The sequence below is a fragment of the Apis laboriosa genome, unplaced genomic scaffold (genome assembly GCF_014066325.1).
Source record: "Apis laboriosa isolate Shangri-la unplaced genomic scaffold, ASM1406632v1 scaffold42_cov153, whole genome shotgun sequence".
NCBI lineage: Eukaryota > Metazoa > Arthropoda > Insecta > Hymenoptera > Apidae > Apis > Apis laboriosa.
Window position 1 is genome coordinate 2,444,826 of NW_025223257.1, and position 19,401 is coordinate 2,464,226.

At 43.1% G+C, this 19,401-nt stretch overlaps 1 protein-coding gene across 4 annotated transcripts in view; it reads left to right on the forward strand.

Moving 5' to 3' along the window:
- The window catches only part of LOC122716197 (homeotic protein distal-less), a 76,529-nt gene that overhangs the window by 19,967 nt on the left and 37,161 nt on the right, over positions 1 to 19,401 (forward strand). The window lies entirely within an intron of this gene.

Sequence of the window (19,401 nt, forward strand, 5' to 3'; positions counted from 1 at the left end):
TCTCTTTTTTTTTTTTTTTTTTTTTTTTACAAATGAACATGTATTTTCTTGCTTCTTATCAATGGAGATATTACTTGGAAATACATGTTTCGCGTAAGAAGGGTACATATTTTAGCGACCTATCAGCTAGGTACAAGTTATCTTACTAGGTGCAAGTAAAATATTCCATGTGGATGAATTGGTTTCATTAATATTTAGAATTTTAGATTAAAGACTTTATTATTTCATAAAAGGAAAATTGCGATCGTCTGCAGGATCAGGAGGAGAAAATGACGGGGATAGACCGAATTTCATGCCACGAAAACTATAATTTCCACAGAGATTTCTTTCCCTTAGAAGATATCCGCGATCTTCCAAGTCTTATCTTACCTTCTCTCGTCAAATCAGATTCCACCAACTATTCAACTTGACGGAAAAAAATTCACGACTTCTGCTATCCGGTTACAAATCGTCCCAGTTCGAAAACTCACGATTCGCACGCGAGTATCACCTAGAATTCTACGAGTTCCGAGAAAGACTTGAAGCGAGGAAGAAAGAAGAAGAAAGAAGAGAAGTTCGCAGCTGGTGGGAAATATATTCTGGCCAAGTTTTAACGATCACAACTATCGAATTATGTATTTCACGCGAGATCGTGAAAAAAATGTTTACCTTTCTCTCTCTCTCTCTCTCTGTTTCGCGATCCATCGAATTTCACTTCGAATTACTTTTTTTTAATCTCTCAACGAAAATACAGTTTTCTGCTAACTTCTCCTCGCTTCTTTGAACATCGTTTCATCTTCGATCAAAATTGAATATCGTCCTTTTATCCTAGCTACAAAAAAAAAAAAAAAAGAAAAAATATCAAAACGACGAAACGAAGAAGAAGAAAATTATCATACCTGCCCAGTGTGGTCTCTACACGTGCATGAAACAACAACCGACGAACACACATCCCCCAACATTATCCAAATTATACAAATTCCCGCACGATGTCCCGAGTCGTTCCTCGAACCGAGCACGAAAAGCCAGAAGCTCAGCTGCCCACGTAGATGCTCCAAAGTGACATCGGAGAGAAGAGTCGAAGCCACGAAGGCACGAAACGAAACGGTCGCCGGGGTTACCGAACTCCTCGGGCTCTCCGGGCAAAAACTCGGGAATTTGCAAAAATGAACAATTATAGGAATCCAGAGTAGCCGTCCCGGGTTCCTTCATCCCGTCTCTCCTTTTCCTCGTCCTCCTCTCTCCTTTTCTCGTCCGCGTATCCGTCCTCCACTCGCGCGGCAACCACCTCGACCGGGTGGAGGGAGGACGAATGCGCGGGTCGTTTGAAGTGGCAGCGCGTCCCCGCGCTTTTGCTTTCTCGGTTTCTTACCCGGAGTCGCCTTCTTCTTCTTCTTCTGCTGCTTCCTCCTCCTCCTCCTCCACCGCCCTTCTCTCTGCCAGCGACAGCCGCTCTCTCCCTCTCTCTCTCCCTCTCTCTCTCCCTCTCTCTCTATCTCTCTTTCTCTCCTTTTCTCTCTCTTTCTCTCTTTCTCCTTTTCTCTTTCTCCACCAGGTCAGCCCTTTCGGTATTCGTTTGTTTCATGGCGGCTCCCCTTCGCGTTTCTCTCTCTCTCTCTCGTCCTTCCTCGTTCAGCTTCACCCTTTCCTCTACCCATCTCGTGATCCACCGTTGCACACAAGCGTCGACGTTCCTCCGTTCGCCTTCTATTGCCGCCAAGGCGACCCTATGTACACCGCATAGTTGCGGCATTGCTCCGGGCCGGGCCTCGTTTTACAACCCTGTACCGTGGCTTCGTGGGGAGGTGCGGACCTCCTTAGGTGTTCACCTACTACTCCACGGGTTTATATTCTTCTTCTTTGTTCGGCCTCCGGTTGGTGATCCACGTGGAGCGGAATGGATTCTTTTCCAGGAGAGGATTTCGATCGAGCGGAATGGATAAAGGGAGTGAAGCGGGCGAGGATCCATCGATTCCTACGATTGAGGAAACGATGTATTTCGGGAGAGGTGTGTAGAAGATTTCATTGCCGGATGTCTTCGTTGGATTATCGGCGAACAGGTGCGCGCACTGTTACGTAATCGCGAGTTACGTGAGGCGTTTTATTTTTACTGTGAGAATTTCCGTGAGGCGAGGCACGACCTTGATTGACAGCCTATGTATATATCGATTCAATTTATCGGGCTGGGCGCGCGCGGTTCACGTTCCTCGGAAACGAATTAAATTAAATTAAAGTACGAAACTCGTACTCCGCGGTTCCTGCGTATCTCACGTTTTTTTCGAAAACCGATTCATTCCACCGAGACCGGCCCTCGCTTCCGGAAACGTGAGACGTTAATTGAGCGAAAAAAGAAAGAACAAAAAAAAAAAAACATTATCTATATGATATCGTGAAAGGAAAACGAGCATCTGCGAGTCGGGACAACCCGTTTCACCGGCACGATGATCTCCTCAACCACTTTTTCCCCTCGCGCTTCTTTTTCCCTTTCTTATCATTGACATCGCGTAACTCCGGTTGCCGGAGAATCTCATTTGTATCTCGAACACCGTATGCATCTTATACTAAATTAAAATTTCCACCAATTTTTATCCTATCTATCGATCCCTACTTCAATTCCACGTTTTAATTCGCCTTAATATAAACGATCGGACTTATTTCGTCTACAATTTTTTCAAAATAGTTCCGTAATTGCATTCGATATCTAACTTGCAGAGGGATGTACACTCCATACGTGCGTGATTAATTAATAATTTCTTCGTCGTCTAAATCTCTCCCCCCCCTCCCCTGTTGTACTTTTTCTAAGCGAAAGGACGTCCCCGTCGATCGTCGATCGAAACCTGATCTCGTGGCACAGAAGAAGAACGTGTCGCTAGATTCCAAAGGTGATGACAAATGTGGCGGGCCGATGAATTCGCCATCGTCCGCGACACATCGGCATCGATTATTCATTCGGTACATGGGTAAAAATCGAGTGGGCAAAGACGCGCGGGCTCGTGGTGAATTGGCGCAGGAGCCGATCGTCCGGCCGCGACCCAACGTCCTGCTTCATTTCGTATTCAGGCTGCGCATGCGCCAGTTGTCACCGCTGACACATCGTTCGTCAATCCGTTTCTGCACACAAAGCTGTGGCGGGAAGAATAAAAAGGACCTCGGAGCCGGGTTCGGAGGCAGTGCTCACCCCGAGCAACGTCTCAATCGGGCATCGATCGCCGATCGATCGATCCACCGACGTCTTCTTCTTCACCGGAGACGTGCAACACTTCGCGAGATCTTTTGCAATCGCTGCCCCTCGAATCCTGTTCGAGGATCATCACGATCCGATCATCACGACGATACGCGTCATTTTGGAGAGGGATAAGTCTTCTTGCGGGTAGGATAGAAGTCAAATTTATTTTTCTATCGAAATAGTTGAGCATGGAAGAGACACGTTCGTGTTAAATGACGGAAAGATTACGAGGAATTTTGTAAGTAGCTCCGGTTGTTCTATCGACGAACGAGAAGTAAGAAATGATCGATGAAGAAACGATGCTCGAAAGTATGTGAAGTTATAGTTAATGGTATTTTTTTTTTTTTTTTTTATCAATTCGACGTTGAGGCTGAATCTATCTATCATGCACGATACAGGAATAATTATTCCGTTTGAGTGATCGTCGTCGAGATTAATATAATTTATGTCGATATAGATTCTCGATTCTGTTCCCATGACAATCATAAAAAATTGAAAGTACACGAGCAATATAATTGATAAATCGCATTCTGGAGAATATTTCTACGCGAGATCTCGTAGAAAATTAAAAAACAAGTTTCAAGTTTTAAAAAAAAGAAAATCAATAAAAAACAGTCTAGCGAACTATGTTCATTTAAAATTATAATTTCGAATAAGATTAAAAATGAAAATTCTCCAAGCGAAGTTTTAACCTTTTTCTTTTTTTTTCTTTTTTTTTTTAATACAAATTTATTCCTATACATTCCTTTTTTCTCGCACATCGATAAAAATTTCTCGTTACTTTTTCGCTTCCTCCAACTATTCGACAAAAACGAGTCATCGTTGCTAATAAATAAAGACATCAATTCTTAACGAAGCTTCGAACAAGAAACGAAACAAAATTTCTCTCGGCACACGAGAGCGAGTGTCTTTCTCAAACCCTCTGGCCATAATTATTGTCTACCAGGCGAGTTGAGGGCCGTCTGTCTCATCGCAATATCCGCGACTTATTTTCGGGCGTAGGTTATTATAACTGTACGAAGATGGAAAAAAAGAGCTGGTTTTAATGCGCTGTCAGAATCGAGCAGCCTCGCGCGCCGATCATGCTCGATGCTATCTCAGCCAGCTGCCGTTTGTTGCGTTGTTACCGCGATTCCTCGGACAGCGCGCGTCTCGTGCAACGAAATATCGCGCGCGCACCGGCCGCTTTTTCTTCCAATCTTCTAACTTTCATTTGCCGTTTCATGAAAGATGTAACGCGTTGATGCGCGCCTACTATCTCTCTAAGTAAGAAGGTAGAGGTCGGAGTGGATCGCCTTGGAGCCGGAGAAGCGCCCCGCCCACCGTCTCGTCTTTGCTCCGAGCCCTTTGCGTTTTGTACTCTTCCTCCAAAACCGTAGGATCCGGGCCCCTTCGCGTTTTAAGCTTGCCTCACACCGTTCAAAAATCCTCAATTTTTTTTTTTCTTTTCTTCCACCGATCTCACTTCACGTACAATCGATCATTATCAGCGAGCACGTGGCGAGTGACGTGTGAATGTTAAAATTAAAGTTTCGAGGTGATTCGATCTCCCTTCCAAGCCTGACTTTCGCCATCTTTCCCGTTCTTTCGTCCTTTTTTTCTTGATATTAAGAATTTGTATTTATTTTATTTTATTTTATTTTTTTTTTCATACTTTCATACTTCTCCTTTGATTTCGTAAACGAAATAAAGAAGTACGCGTGGAATGAAAAAGGGGATAATCGTGAGGAGAATCGAAGGATTTTTGGTATAATATCGGTGTGAACTCGTGCAATATTAAATGAGACTCTTAGATGAACGACGAGTAAAATTTGTTAAAATTTTTCTGGGTATTCGTATCTGATCAAGGTTGGATCCAAGTTCCAAATTGGCACGTGTAAGTAGGGCTTAAATGTTCACAGCCTTACACCCCGATATCATACCACTCGCGTTTGGGAGCGCGTAAACCACACCACGAACCGACCGCGATCCATTCAATGCAAGATCCCGGTGTAGCCTCTATCAGATGCCCTTTGTCGATCGATCCTCTTTGTAAATCGGGCCGCGATGGTGCTATCGTGTTACCTCTCGAGAGGTATACGTATTAACTAGGCCGTAATGTTAGGAACACGTAGCCCTAATTCGTAAGTCGGTAGTCTAAATACTCCAAAATTATACATCTCTTCCATCGTGTTTTTTCTCTTCTTCTTCTTCAGATAATTAAAATTATCTCTCGCGATTCCCAAAAAGAAATGCTATGAATTTTCAATTTTCATTCTCAATTCCTAGTCAAATTAAGAACTCGTTGCATTATCGTGAGACATGAAACAGAATCCTTGTTTCTTTAACAATCGTTGGATAATAAAATTACGATAACCGACGAAACGAAAACGTAAAAATCCTAATCCTAATGTTTAAGGCTAATTTCCATCGGGACGTTGCATTGGTTTCATGGATCGTTAATTTCATCGTTACAACACGAACCGGGTAATAGTTCGCGTGTTCGCAAAAAACATCTCAGCCTCGGAAACGATTTAATTTCGAATAATTTTACGGTGTCGCGTATATTTTTGTACCGCTTCGAAGGAAAAGAAACAAAAAAAAAAAAAAAACAAAAAAGAAAGAAAGAAAGAAAAAGTCTGAAAATAATCTGAAGACAAAGAAGAACCCAGAACCGCTCGAAGCGAAATTTTTCCCGAAGATGCGCGCAAGATGTCTCGTCAAAATCAGTTGTAACGTTGAGAAGGTTTAAAATTTATTCCACGAATTCATCCGCTTAACGAATTCTGACGACCGGAGTACAAAAGACTCGTTGATGCGGTATAAGCGTGGTCGTCAACGTCACGAGAACGTCGTTTGAACTTCATCGAACGCTACAGTCGAACTCTACAGTGTTTCACGATAACGGAAACGTCGAAAAAGTTGGCTTATAGCTGTTCTACGTGTCTCTCGTAGAATATTATACAACCAAGAATCGACGATGTCAACGATTGAGGATGACAACGATGGGTTCCCGGTCTCAGGTTAGGTGGATCCGGATTACGCGGGTGCAGAGGTCGGTTGTACACCGCTGTGCACAACTTGTGCTAGCGCGGCGACGGCGAGTTATCCGGCAATTTAAATGGCAAACTTTTCCTTGCCACGACCATCAACCGGCGAGGAGCAACGAGGAACGATGATGAGGATCGATAGGCGCGCCTGCCTAACGATTAGAAACTTTGTTTCATTACGAGAACCCCTTCCTTGCGACGACGTGAGCAACGACAGCGAAACGAGGGCCCAGATTCTTTGTTATTATTAACTCATGCCCGTACTAGGTCGATACACCCACCACTCCAGAATTAAACTTCGACCCGCCCGTCGTTGCAAACTTACACGCGAGTGACACCGATCTGATGTACCCTTTCGAGGAATGGGATCGAACATTCCTGAATAATCCTCGGATAATTCCCTACCCCTGTTTAACCGAGTTTTCTCACTCGATTACTTTTTTTTCTTCTTTTTTTTTTTTTTTTTTTAGAAGAATTGTTTATTTACACGTACTGTGCAGAGATTGATTTATTTATTGCCGTTCCTTCTTCCTCCCTTTCTTTCTTATATTCTATTTTATAATCGTGCGTGTTTCTTTTTGCATGATATATGCATGACGTTGCCACGAGTGCATCGATCCTCCCCTATCGAACGCCGTTCATAGGAAACGTCGACACACTTATACCTGACTTTGGAGTTTCCTTCGGTATCTATAAATGGACGACCGAGTTTGGATTTTTATTCAATTAGAATCCGCCTCTTCTATTTTTAACCACCGTCAAAGGCAAATTTCTCCTTATTCCGTCCGTGGTCACTGTGGTTCCGTTCTAAGCGCGCGATGCAACAGCCGCGAACCGAGAGAGAGATGATAGGGAAAGGGAGGAGAAAGAGGGAGAGGGAGAGGGAGAGGGAGAGAGAGAGAGAGAGAAAGAGAGAAGCTGAAAAACGTTCACAAAGGCAGGATGCCGCTGCACCACGGTATGCCGACCACGAACCTACGAACCCCGAGCCCTAGCTTTCATATCTGACCTCACCTGCATAATTCACATCAAGTCCTTACGTACATACGTAAGAGCGCAATCAGGAAATAATCATAGAAAAAAACGAAGTAACGAAGCAGTTTCTCGCCCCGAAAATAATGGAATTCCAGTTACGTTTCCAATTCGAAAACGTTCAGATCGATTTGCTTCTAGGAATTTCGCTTCGAGGAATTTCAAAGTTGAAAATTCAATTATTATCTAGGATTTTCCATTCATTCTTGACAATCTTCGATCAATTAGAAGTATATTTTACTTAAACGGCTTAAAAAGAAAAAATACAAATACACATTTGGACGCACGTTTCAAAAGTTTGGCAAAAAAATTATTTGTTCGAGAAGCGAATGTCTCGAAGAACCCACCCAGAAAACCCACCCCATCGACCGTTCTCGCTCGAAACACAGGGGATCCGTGAGAAAGGGCTATTCGCCCTTTCTTTCATAAAACTGCTGCTTTCCGCCCAACCATTTCTTTCTCTCCATTTTTGATAAAAGAAGAATTTGCTCTTCTTGACCATGGTCGCCGCCGCCGTTATCCCCCAAGGCAATTTCGCTGTTTTGTCAAGGCGGACACGACAGGTTGTACGCGGGGCCCCTCGAGGAATCCTTCCTTCCTCTCACAGTGGCTCTTCCCTCTTTCTCTCTCTCTCTCTTTCTCTCTCTCTCTCTCTCTCTCTCTCGCTCTCTCGCTCTCTCGCTCCCCGTGTCCCCTCCGTATCGTTCCTCTCCTCGAGCCTCGGGATTAGCCTAGCGGAACCGTAGAAACATACGGCGGCTGTGGGAAATAATGACAGGGAGCGAGGAGCGTTCGTGGCCGTGCTCGCTCATTCGCTCGTTGGCCGGGCCACGACAACCAGATCCGGAAACCAGCCGCACTGAAAATTTTTCACCACGAAATCACCTCGTCCACGTATCCCCCGCTCGATGAGCAGCAGTAGTAGTAGTAGCAGTAGTAGTTGGACTTCCGCTCCCCGGAGAATAGTCGGAAGATCGCGGCCAAGGGGACCTCCGAACCGTGAAGTGTCGAAAATGGCCGAGCGATTTCGGGGAACGGATGGGAATGGGGGCCGGAAGGGGCGAACGCCTTTTCAGATGTGGCGTTATGGACGTTGCGATGCACGTGCAAGTGCATCGTAAACACTTGTTCAGCGAGAGGGGATCCTCGATCGTGACAGTTACGCGCTGATCGTCATCTCGAGTATCCTCTATAAAGTTTTTTTTAATTGCTCCGATAGGGACGGCTTAATGCGGCGAAGGGGGGCGAGGTATCGCATTCCTTCGTGTCATCGCTTATCGTTACACGAAGGTTATATATCTCGTGTCCTGATTTCGAGGATGGCAAAGTTGAAGAAGGAAGGACGTTCTCTATTTTTAACTAAAAATTTTCCCTTTTAACTGAAAACCGGTTTCCTTTCCATTCCATTTCGATATTTCGAGCTTTCAGAAATAATCGTCGCGAGATTAATACACGACGCAATCGCGTGATGCGTCGCATCGAATTCTAGATGGTAGGCGAAGCGGGGGTGGTTCTATGCATCCCCCGGTTGCGCCAAGTTTTCGACCGAGTGCTCGGTAGCAGTGATGGTGGTGGTGGTGGTGGACTATCGCCGTCATAAATATTCATAGATATCTCGTATCGGCGAGGCGTAGGTGTAGGAAAAGGCAAGGTTGGCGAAGAAACTTTGTGCAAAGGAGGGACGAAATTGAGGAAGAGAGGAGAGAAATTGGATGGACGAGTACGATAAGCGTGTAAGGATGGACACGAGCGAGGGAAACGGGGGTAAACGGAGAAAGGAAGACGCACTGGCATAGGAGAGGCAGAGTGGAAAAAAAGAGAGAGAGAGAGAGAGAGAAAGAGATGAAAGGAGAAAGAACGAGCGAGCAATATTAACGGGAAGTTTAATCGTCGGCTGGTCCGGGCTGTCAGCTCGGACGCACGCCGGGTCAGTCGGGCCCCTGAGGTCAATTAGTGCTGCTCAACACTCTCCTCTCGTTCTGACCTCCAAAAACAAAAGCGACTCGGTCGCGTCTCGTTTAGTTGCATCCTCTTATTAAAAAATGTTCAATTTGTTGTGGACCCTCTTCCTCTTCATGGCCTCTTGACTTTGTTTTTGGTAACTGCGTAGGTGTCTCGCAATTTTTACTTGACGTATTTGCTTAATTATTGTTGTAAAAATTTATATTTGCTTTCGTAAATGAGTAAGATAATTAATAATTTTTTATAGCTTTTTTTTCTGGTATGGTTAAATTGTACCCTCTTCCTTTTCACGGTCTCTTAATTTTGTTTTTGGCAATTGCGTAGATGTTTGACACGATCTCTGTCCATATCGTTTCCTCTCCGAACGATACTTTCTATCGAAAGTCAAATATCGCGAGTTAATCCGTTGCAATCCGGCATTACAGCAAATAAAAAAATCGAACGTAAGATATCGAGAAATTATTATCCCCTTTTTTTCGAACAAAATAAACTATCGCGTTAATTGCGTTTCACGTCATTCAAACGTGGATCGTTTTCTTATTTTTCTCGTACGATGCATCCAGATGGTTTTCGAATAACGAAGACGTATCATAAAATACGATTCTCCTCTCGTTAAATCGTTTCAACGAAAAAAGAAAAAAAAAAGACATTGATACAAACAGTAGATAGAAATTTTCGAAAAAATTTCAAAACAGTATCACGCCTCGTTCCATCGAACTTCTCGCGAAAGGAAACGGAGGTAATGGTTGTGTGTCTGCCTGATTAAGAAAAAAAAAGAGACATGGAATCAGAAAGAGAGAAAAAGAAAGATTGCCTATTAACGTGGCCGTGAGGAGAGAGAGAGAAAGAGAGACTTTTTCTCTTTCCTCTCGATACCTTTCCCGGTCTTCCGGTTACAAACGAGGGATCGCCTTGGCGGAATCGATCTTCTGGTCGTGGCAAGGATCGGCAGCCAACGGAGGATATAATGGGAAATCTCGCGGGTAAAAAAGAAAAGGTGGGAGTGGTATCTAACCCAATTACACGTGGAAAGTAGCTACGGCCTGGTATCGTTCTTCTCCTCAACGCGAGCCACGTTAGGAGAAGAAAGAAAGAAAGAAAAAAAAAGAGGAAGCCTTCCTTTAACGTGAGCCTTCCTTTTTTTATTCGAACTTGTACTCGCGCGCTTCTTTATTATACTAGAGATCAATTTTATTAAAAATTGAAATCTCCTCGGATGAACTAGGAAATAATAATTAAAATAATTAAATATAAATAAACCAAATTCATAAAAAAAAAACCAATTGACAGATATTAATGTTCGACAAAAATAATGAATATTCGTACACAAGTATTATAAAATTTATGATAAGAATAATTCTCGTTAATTTTCATTTTCATTTTTTTTCTTTTTTTGTTTCCAATATTTTACAACACTTTCGAAGAAGCGTATCATTTACAATTATATTTTACAGAAACCTATAATATATAAATTTAAATTTGTGTAACTTCTCACCGATCGACATCGTGTACAAATTTCAATTGTCGGCGATTTCAACGCAACTCTTCTTCGAACACGAAGCGAGCCCTCTCGCTTCACCCCCTCTCGCGAAAGATGAGAAAAGGAATTTTTCCTTCACGGTTCTTCTGCTTCATCGTGGCAAAAACACCACGCTATGTCTTCATTCATTCGGTCTCCTCGTTTCTTCTCGGAACGAGGAGAAAATTTTCTCCCGCTTGATGGAACCCTCCTCGCCAATCCTCGTGTCACCTGATGCACACCGCCTCGAAGCCGATTCCTTTTTCCCCTTGGCCTCCATGTCGAATCGATGCGCCTTCTTTCCGCGGGGCGGGAGGCGGTTTTTCGCGCAAAGCTGAACGTCTAACTGGCACTTAAGAGCCGCGGTTGTTGCGTGCGTGTGCACGTAACCACTGCAACTGCACACACGTTGCGGCACCTTCGTGGCCTTCGGGCGTCATTCACTCGAAGCGGCCAAGCCGCCGGTTGCCATCCACTTTCATTATATACATGTATATACACCTGCGTGTACACGCGTGTGCGAGGGTGTGTGAGTGTGAGTGGACCGCGCGAGCGCGCGCCTTTAATTACATTTTTTTCATCGGGAACTCTGGGCGAGAAAGAGAGGATGAAAGAGGAGAAAGAGAAAGAGAAGAAGGAAGAGGAGGTTGGTCGAGGGCATAGGAAAGATCCTGAGAACAATGTTGGATAAAGCGCGTGAGAGAATGATAATGGCGTTATCATTGGGGGAGGGGAGAACGATTCGTTTTCGAACGATCGGTGAGAGATCGAACGATATTGGTGAGGATTTGATGCGTTTAAACGATTGCTAAGGATTTGAAATCTCTGGTGTTGATTAACAAAGTTTTCACCCGATATCGTTTGAACGATCGTGTCACGGTTATAATAGAAACCGACGAACAGATGAGGAAAAGAGGATGGAAAGGAGAAGGAGTATGTCGGAGAGTTGTAGGCTATGCAACGCGATGCAAATAGATTTCCCTAGACGTTCATATACCGCTTAATACATTCGCCGTCATTAATAATCGCATAGACCGTGTTGTGTTAAATGCTCGTTAAGAGAGGCTAACTGTCTTCAAAGAAACCGAATTAATTCGTGTAATTTACGAGCATGCGGCGTGCCACTGTGCGGAGTTTGTGTTAAAAAAGACTCGGTCAAAGAATTCGAACTTGAAATACTGTAATGTGATTATAATCATGTATGCATAATTATCAACGAATCGATCAAAATTTCTTTTATCATAGATAATCAAGATTATAACATTCGATTCCTCTTATGCATATCTTCTTTTAACTCAGTTCTCAGGATCTATATAGATCAAAGTTTTTAAACTTCTAATAAGTAATTGTCAGTGTCATCGTGGATAGAAAACAACGATAATTTAATTACTTAATTATTCTTTTTCTCGAGCAAAGAATAGAGGCTTCGTTTGAAAACGGTTCGAATCGAGCGTCGATACGTTTTGGATAACATAAAAGTGACAGTCGATAGTCATAAATAATTGATAAGCCCATCAGTCCGGATCCCAGTATCTCGACACTCCGTTTCCGTGAAATTGGATTTCGCGTCAGCTCGCGTCGAAACCTACGATCCTCTCGACGAAACGCGATTGTGGTTTGCTTGCATTGATTGCTGTTTACGTGCAGCCGTAAACAAGCCATTATGTAATCTCCCATGAGTACACTCTCATACATAATTTACAAGCTCGGCTCTCCTCTGTCCTCGCCTTCCTTTCCGCCACGGATGCAACGTTCTCTTCGTTTCAACGGATCAACGCATGCCGCCTCGTCGAGGATCAAGGATTTGTTTGTCCCATCCTGGATTCTACTCTTCCTCTGCCCCGCTCTCGATTTTCCTCCTTTCGACGATTATTTTCTAACCGGGAAAGCCATCCTGCCTCTTCATGCTTTCTACGATCGCGACGAGTCATTACGAACCTGTTACTTTCCACTTGGAATTCTATATTTTTGTGAAATCGTTACTTGCTATCTACGATCTTTCTTTCCTACGTGAAAACGATTCACAATATTCCTCCAAATGAAATATAGACAATTTTTATCAGAAATTGAAACTACAACTCGGAAAATTGTTCGCATCGATTTCGAGGACAACGATTTTTACGAGATCTATCCGCGGATTATTCAGTTCTCGAAGGGAAATAAACGCGTGTGTGGAGGTGCGCGCGTTTGCGAGCGGCGCCGTTTGACCACCGATCTGTTTCAGTGAAAAGTAGTAAGGGGCCTCACTCGCGCGGCCCTGAGGTGCTGCCCACCTGACGTCACGCACCTGTTCTCCCTCTCTCTTTCTCTCTCTCTCTCTCTCTCTCTTTCTCTCCCCGTCCGCGTCCTGAGAACTCGACCAGCTCTCCGGCCCATTATAAGGCCCCGTAGGTTTTCTCTCGTCGCGGCGATTTCATGCCGCGAGATTCGCGCCTCGTAGAGGCCGCGGCGCCTCCTCTCGTTCCACTTTTTACCCTCGTCCCCGGTTGTCGATCGATAATACATTCGCCGTTTCAATCGACTCCTCGGGGACGATATATTCGAGTAGCCGTTACTGCACTTTTTCAATCCAAAACTAATCTATGTGTACTTTTTCTGATCCAAATCTAAAAATAGGAATATTCAGAAGCGAGAATTTGGAATATTGGAGGAATTGATCGTTATTAATTTTCGACATTATTGAAAAAGAATCATCTTTCAAACGCCAAAACGAAAAACGCGTCTCTGGTGCAATCTTCCATACTCACCATGATGTGAAATACTTTTCCTAACTTAATCCAAANTCCTATTTATATTCCTTTCATATTCAAAAATAGGAAGCGAGAATTTGGAATATTGGAGGAATCCATTGATCGCCATTAATTTTCGACATTATTGAAAAAGAATCATCTTTCAAACGCCAAAACGAAAAACGCGTCTCTGGTGCAATCTTCCATACTCACCATGGCGTGAAATACTTTTCCTAACTTAATCCAAATTTAATCCAAAAATATAAATCTTCAGAAATGAGAATTTGGAATATTGAAGGAATCCATTGATCGTCATTAATTTTCGACATTATTGACAAAGAATTATCTCTTAAACGGCAGAAAAACGCGTCTCTGGTGCAAACTTTCATGCTTACCATGACATGGAATACTTTTCCTAATCCAAAACTAATCTATGTGTACTTTTTCTGATCCAAATCTAAAAATAGGAATATTCAGAAGCGAAAATTTGGAATATTGGAGGAATCCATTGATCGTCATTAATTTTCGACATTATTGAAAAAGAATCATCTCTCAAACGTCGGAATAAATTTCGCGTCTCTGGTGCAATCTTCTGGTGTTCCCCGTGGCCCACCAACCTCCTCGCCTTCTGAATTCCCCGGTGGAATGACGACATCGGCATTTCGAGCAAACGACAGAAACGAAGGCAACGGCAACAATAAACGTGGAACGAGAGGTGGCGCGGGTTATGTAAGAATTCCGTCGTTGCGGATGCGACGCGTCAGAGGATCCCTCGAGCGTGGCAGTCCATCTTGCCACGAGTATAGCAACTGGCAGCGTCCGCTCGACGAACGAAGAAGAAGAGGAAGGATTTCTAATCACGATAAAATGCCACCTACGAGTCAGAATTTTCCTTTTGGCCATCGTCGTAATCGGCCACGATAGTCACGCTTGTCTTCCTTCTTCGACCTTCGATCTCCTTCCTTCCCTCTCCCTTCCCCCATCTTGAACTTCGTCCGTTCTTCGTCCTCGTTTCTTACAACAACTCCTCGTCTGCCTCTCTCCTCTTTCTTACCACTTGTTTCCTTTTTCTCTCTTCACCACTCACACCGGCCACTTCAAGAAAGAGAGAAAAGGGCGCCCATGGTCGCGCAGCCTTTCCAGTTACGCGAAAAATGCGGCTTCGCGATGCTACCATGGTATTCGAGCGATCCATCGGCCGCTTCCCGAGATCCAGTCATTACGACGTACCTATACAACAGTCCTGTTGCTTCCTTCTTCGTTTCTTCTTCTTCTTCTTCTTTATTCCTCGATCGCGGATTCGAAACTGCGCGTCGGCATCTGGCCGCACAATCGTCCTCAGGTTTCCAGGTCTGACGCGTTCCTGCATACGCGTATATGCATATACAGGAAAGGTTGTCGAGATGGAAAATACAGTCGTTTACAGGGACGCACAAAGAGCACCGACTTTGATGATCTTGTCGATCTCGATCGTTCAGAGGTGTTGGGTTTTCTCTTTGGAGAAAAGCTTTGGGGAGGGATCTTTGTCCTGGAATTTGAATTATGAAATTTTCTTGAACGGTTAAACAAAGATTGGGTTGAGGATTTTGAATAAACAAAAAAGATTCGCGAGTTTGTTTGGTTGAGCAGCTTCTTGAGCAGGAAGAATAATCTTGGAACCTTGGATATATGGGAAATAAATTATTTTAAAGTAATTTAGGTTATTAAACTTTTAGAAATAGCGATCTATAGTCTTTTGTTCTTTTAACTAGTTTCCTTCTGTTATGCGGTAACTTCCTGTCGTCGTAAGTAAGTAGTAGCTTCAATTGTCTCGGTTAGGAAACATTGTGAATAAATTTCCTGATAAGAAACATTCCTGACTGTCGCTTCACCATGACTCAAGCGTGGTTTGATGAATAGCACAACTTGTATATTTCATTATTTGTAAGATAGAATTATGATAATGCCTTGGAGTCTGTACGAACAAAGTAGCGTATCGATGCTTCCATACTCATAGGAAACTTGAAAATATCGGACTGAGACTCTTAGAAATCATAAAGATTCCATTAAAGATGTGCTATCCATTTTATATCCATTTTATATCGAAATGTTCCAAAATCACTTAACCCAGATAATATCTAGATAAGTAAATATCGCATAATTTTTAAAATCCGCGTTTTAAATAAAAACCCTTTCCCCTTCCTCCATTTTACAAATCGTTCATTAAAGAATTACCCTTCAAAAACCATTCGTACAATTGAAATATTAATCGGCATTTAATTTCAATTCTCATTTTTTTGCGGGTGGCTACTATCCAATCGTAATTAAATTATCGTAATCATCGATATCGTTTTCCTCGATTGAGCGCACGAGCCGATAACACCTATATAAAACATATAAAATCGAGTGATCCACACGAACGAACGAAAATCTCGAATCTGTCCACGATCCATCCCGATGAATAAACATGCCGCCGCGAACTATATTCCATATGTATAAAACATTCCGAACCGGCTTTTTATAGGCGAAATATTTTATCGCGCTGTACGTGCTCGTCGCAATTCCGAGCAATTACTGGCCGGGAGCGCGCGGCGCTTTCATTTGATCGCGGCGCGTATTATTAAAACGCGCGAGGGAAAGGGGAGGCGCGACAAAAGGGGAGGAAAGAGGCGAGAGAAAGAAACGAGAGTAAGAGGAGATCGGTAGCAGGCCAGGAGAACCACCTGTGGCTGAACCGGTGCCCTTCCAGTTCTCCAGGAAACGTTAATAACGAAGCGGCCTTCTCTTCGCGGCCTCTGCCAAGTGTTTGCAAAATTAATAAAACGACGCAACGGGCGATGTACAGTAACCAAACGAATTTTCTTTTCTTCTTCAATTTATTACCACCGTTTTCTATTGTAAATGCGCGGACGCGGCTTGAATCGCAGATACTTTTCCATTTCTTCTTCTTCTTCTTCTTCTTCTTCTTCTTCTTCCGGGAAACGTTAATAACGACCATAGGTTTTAATATCCATTTTTGAGCCTGCGTTTATAAATTAATAATAAAATGATAACGATGTGCGACCGTGAAACGATTTTTTTTTTTGTTTCTTCTTCAACTCATCATTACGTTTCCCATCGTAAATGAATGCAACTAAGTCGGCGTCCTTCCGGTTCTCCAGGAAATGTTAATACGCGTATTGCGGTCTCAGCATCTTTGCGCTGTATCTCGTGTTTGTAAAGTAATAATAGCGATAAATGTGTATAAACAAAAAAGAAAAATAATTCCTTTTTGTTTTTTTCGCTCGTTAAATCGTTTCTCATTAAAAAGGAAAAAAAAAAATTGTAGATACAGGTATTTATTGATATAAATGATCGATAAAATGATAAAAAGTAATGGAATATATATACATTTAATTTGTAAATCTTGATTAGTTTCAGTAGTTGAGTCATAGGTAATTGCTACGATTTGAGTTTGAATTTAAATTGTTTAATTTTTACTTGTTTATTTATGGGCGTAGAATGTTTGGCGTTACATTAGTCATTTAGTTGTAACTCGTGCTTATGATTATTGTGATTAAAGCAGGTTAGTTTAAAATATTACGATTGATAAAATGCATGTTATGATTCATATAGTAGTTCAAGTGGAAAAAGATTTAGATATTTTAACTAATAATTTTGTCTCGCGTATACGAGGCCTGTAGTAGTGATTATGTGGAGCAACAGTGAAAACACTTTATTAAAACTGGTTTTACTTTAATTGAACGTATTATACACGTTCAATGGATTAAGAATAAATAAGATTCTTTTCATCGTTTCTAAATTTTATGAATGATCTTTCTAAACATTGTATACAATTTTTTTTTCACACACAATCACTACACCCTTCCTACTTTAACCTTCTAAATTCTTGAAATTCGAATTCGAAATCGGATCGAGAATACAGATTGACAAGATCATTGCCACGATATTATCCCCTTGAAATGCAACGACTCAGGTTCGATTCAAGGTAAACGAAAAAATGATCGGGCAAAAGACGCGACACGAACTCACGAAAATCTATAAAATCGTAATATTCTAAGAGAATCGAATACAATTACGATTGAATCGAGTTCATACGTTTTACTACTTTAAAACGTTTCCCCAAGTGTATATTCGCAAGTGTTATAATTCGAAAAGTAGCGACGATAAAAGCCCATTTCTACCGGAGAAAGATCGTTCGATTTTTCTTTCCGGCGGGATGTCAAATCCCTTTTCGAATAATTGACAGGGGTCGTCGAGGGACGCGAAACAATGGTGGTAAGAAACATTGTGTACGTATGAATTGGTCGAGGATTGGATCGAACGTTGGATAGAAAGCTAGAAGAACGGGTTCGCGCGGGATACGCAAGCAGGATACGAGTGATACGCACATACTTGACGTGACGGCGAGCGTCAATGACTTATTAACCGAGGAACGTGGCTCCTCGTCACCAGCCGCGAAAAATAATTGCAATCGTCTCCCGTTTCCGCGGCATGATCTCTCTCGACGCGCTCGATCGACACCACACGTAACATAACATGCTAATAATATCCGCGCCGCGTTGAATTTTCATTTTTCGCAACGCAACGCGACGTTACAACGTATAAATATGTGTTTTTCCACATCGCGGAAGAATCTCGGAGAGGAGGAGGAGGAGGAGGAAAGGGGAAAAAAAAAAAAGGTATCGATCGAGCGATGCCGGCGGCGCGTATAAAAAGAGGCTTAACGATCTTACTGGGCTGGTAACAAGGGGGAATCGGTTCTATTCCGAGACAGATCGTTCCGTGGATCGTTCCAACCAGTTGAAAAGTTGGAGGAGGATGGAAGGATGGGATCGATTTTCTTAACGTAAATACGCATACGATTGCGTTTCTGAATAATAACCTATTCGCCCGTACCCGTACGTTTCTGTGCCACTAACGTCGATGAATCAGCGGATTCTTCCGCTCGAATCGCGATTCAATTAATGATCTATGCCTCCTCTTCGTGGTTACCCGTGGTCGCGTGGAATCTGCCAGAAGGCGATTCTTCCCGCGATTCCACCGAGAATACAAAGGATAATGAAAAATAAGTAGAGAGAGAGAGAGAGAGAGAGGGGGAGGGAGGGAAGGGAAGAGATTGAAAAAGGAGAGAATAAAAATTCCATTGTCATCACGGTGGAGGAGAAGGAATAACGAAAAACCTGCAATGGCCGCGTTAACGAATCGTCGACAAATTGTCCGATTTCCGCGAAACGATGGATATACGCAACAACGATCACGCGTCTTCCTCGCTGAGATGCACGTACACGGGATCGAGGATTGTAGTGGTTTCCACGTTCGCGATTGTGCGCTAGCCGCGAGTCGCTCTCGCGAAGAAGAAATTACGTAAGGCCCCGCTTCCCCACTACGAACGGAGGAGAGAAGCCGATGTATCTATCCTTCTGTCCTCCGTCGTTCTCGTCGTTCTTTTCTTTCCCGCGTGCACGTTCCTCCGTACGTCGGTGTACACCGACGATGACGATTGCCACGGTGACACGTAGTAATACGCGATTGCGTAAGAGGCGACGACCGACTGGTACGCTTCCACGCATCCGGCCCTTTCAGGCCCCCCGACCATAGGAAGGACCGGAAGTCCTTTGACAACCCGATGATTCGTCGATGCAGCTGATTTGTTTCCATCTCGAAAATGATCTCGAAATTGATTCGATGTTGAAACAACATAGACATTTTCTTTTTTTTTCTTTTTCTTTTTTTTTTTTTTTTTTTTCTTTCTGAGAAAAATAACCGATGAAAATTCGATTCGCGAGAGATTTTTTTCTTTTTTTTGTACGATTTGAAGATCTGTCGGGTATCGAGAAGACTCTTTCGTAAGAGTCTTACGAAGCAAGAGTAGATTGTTCGTTTTGTGGAGAGTTTTGCACGGTACCACGTATCCACTCTGGCAATCTTCGCGTTCGTTGCGCG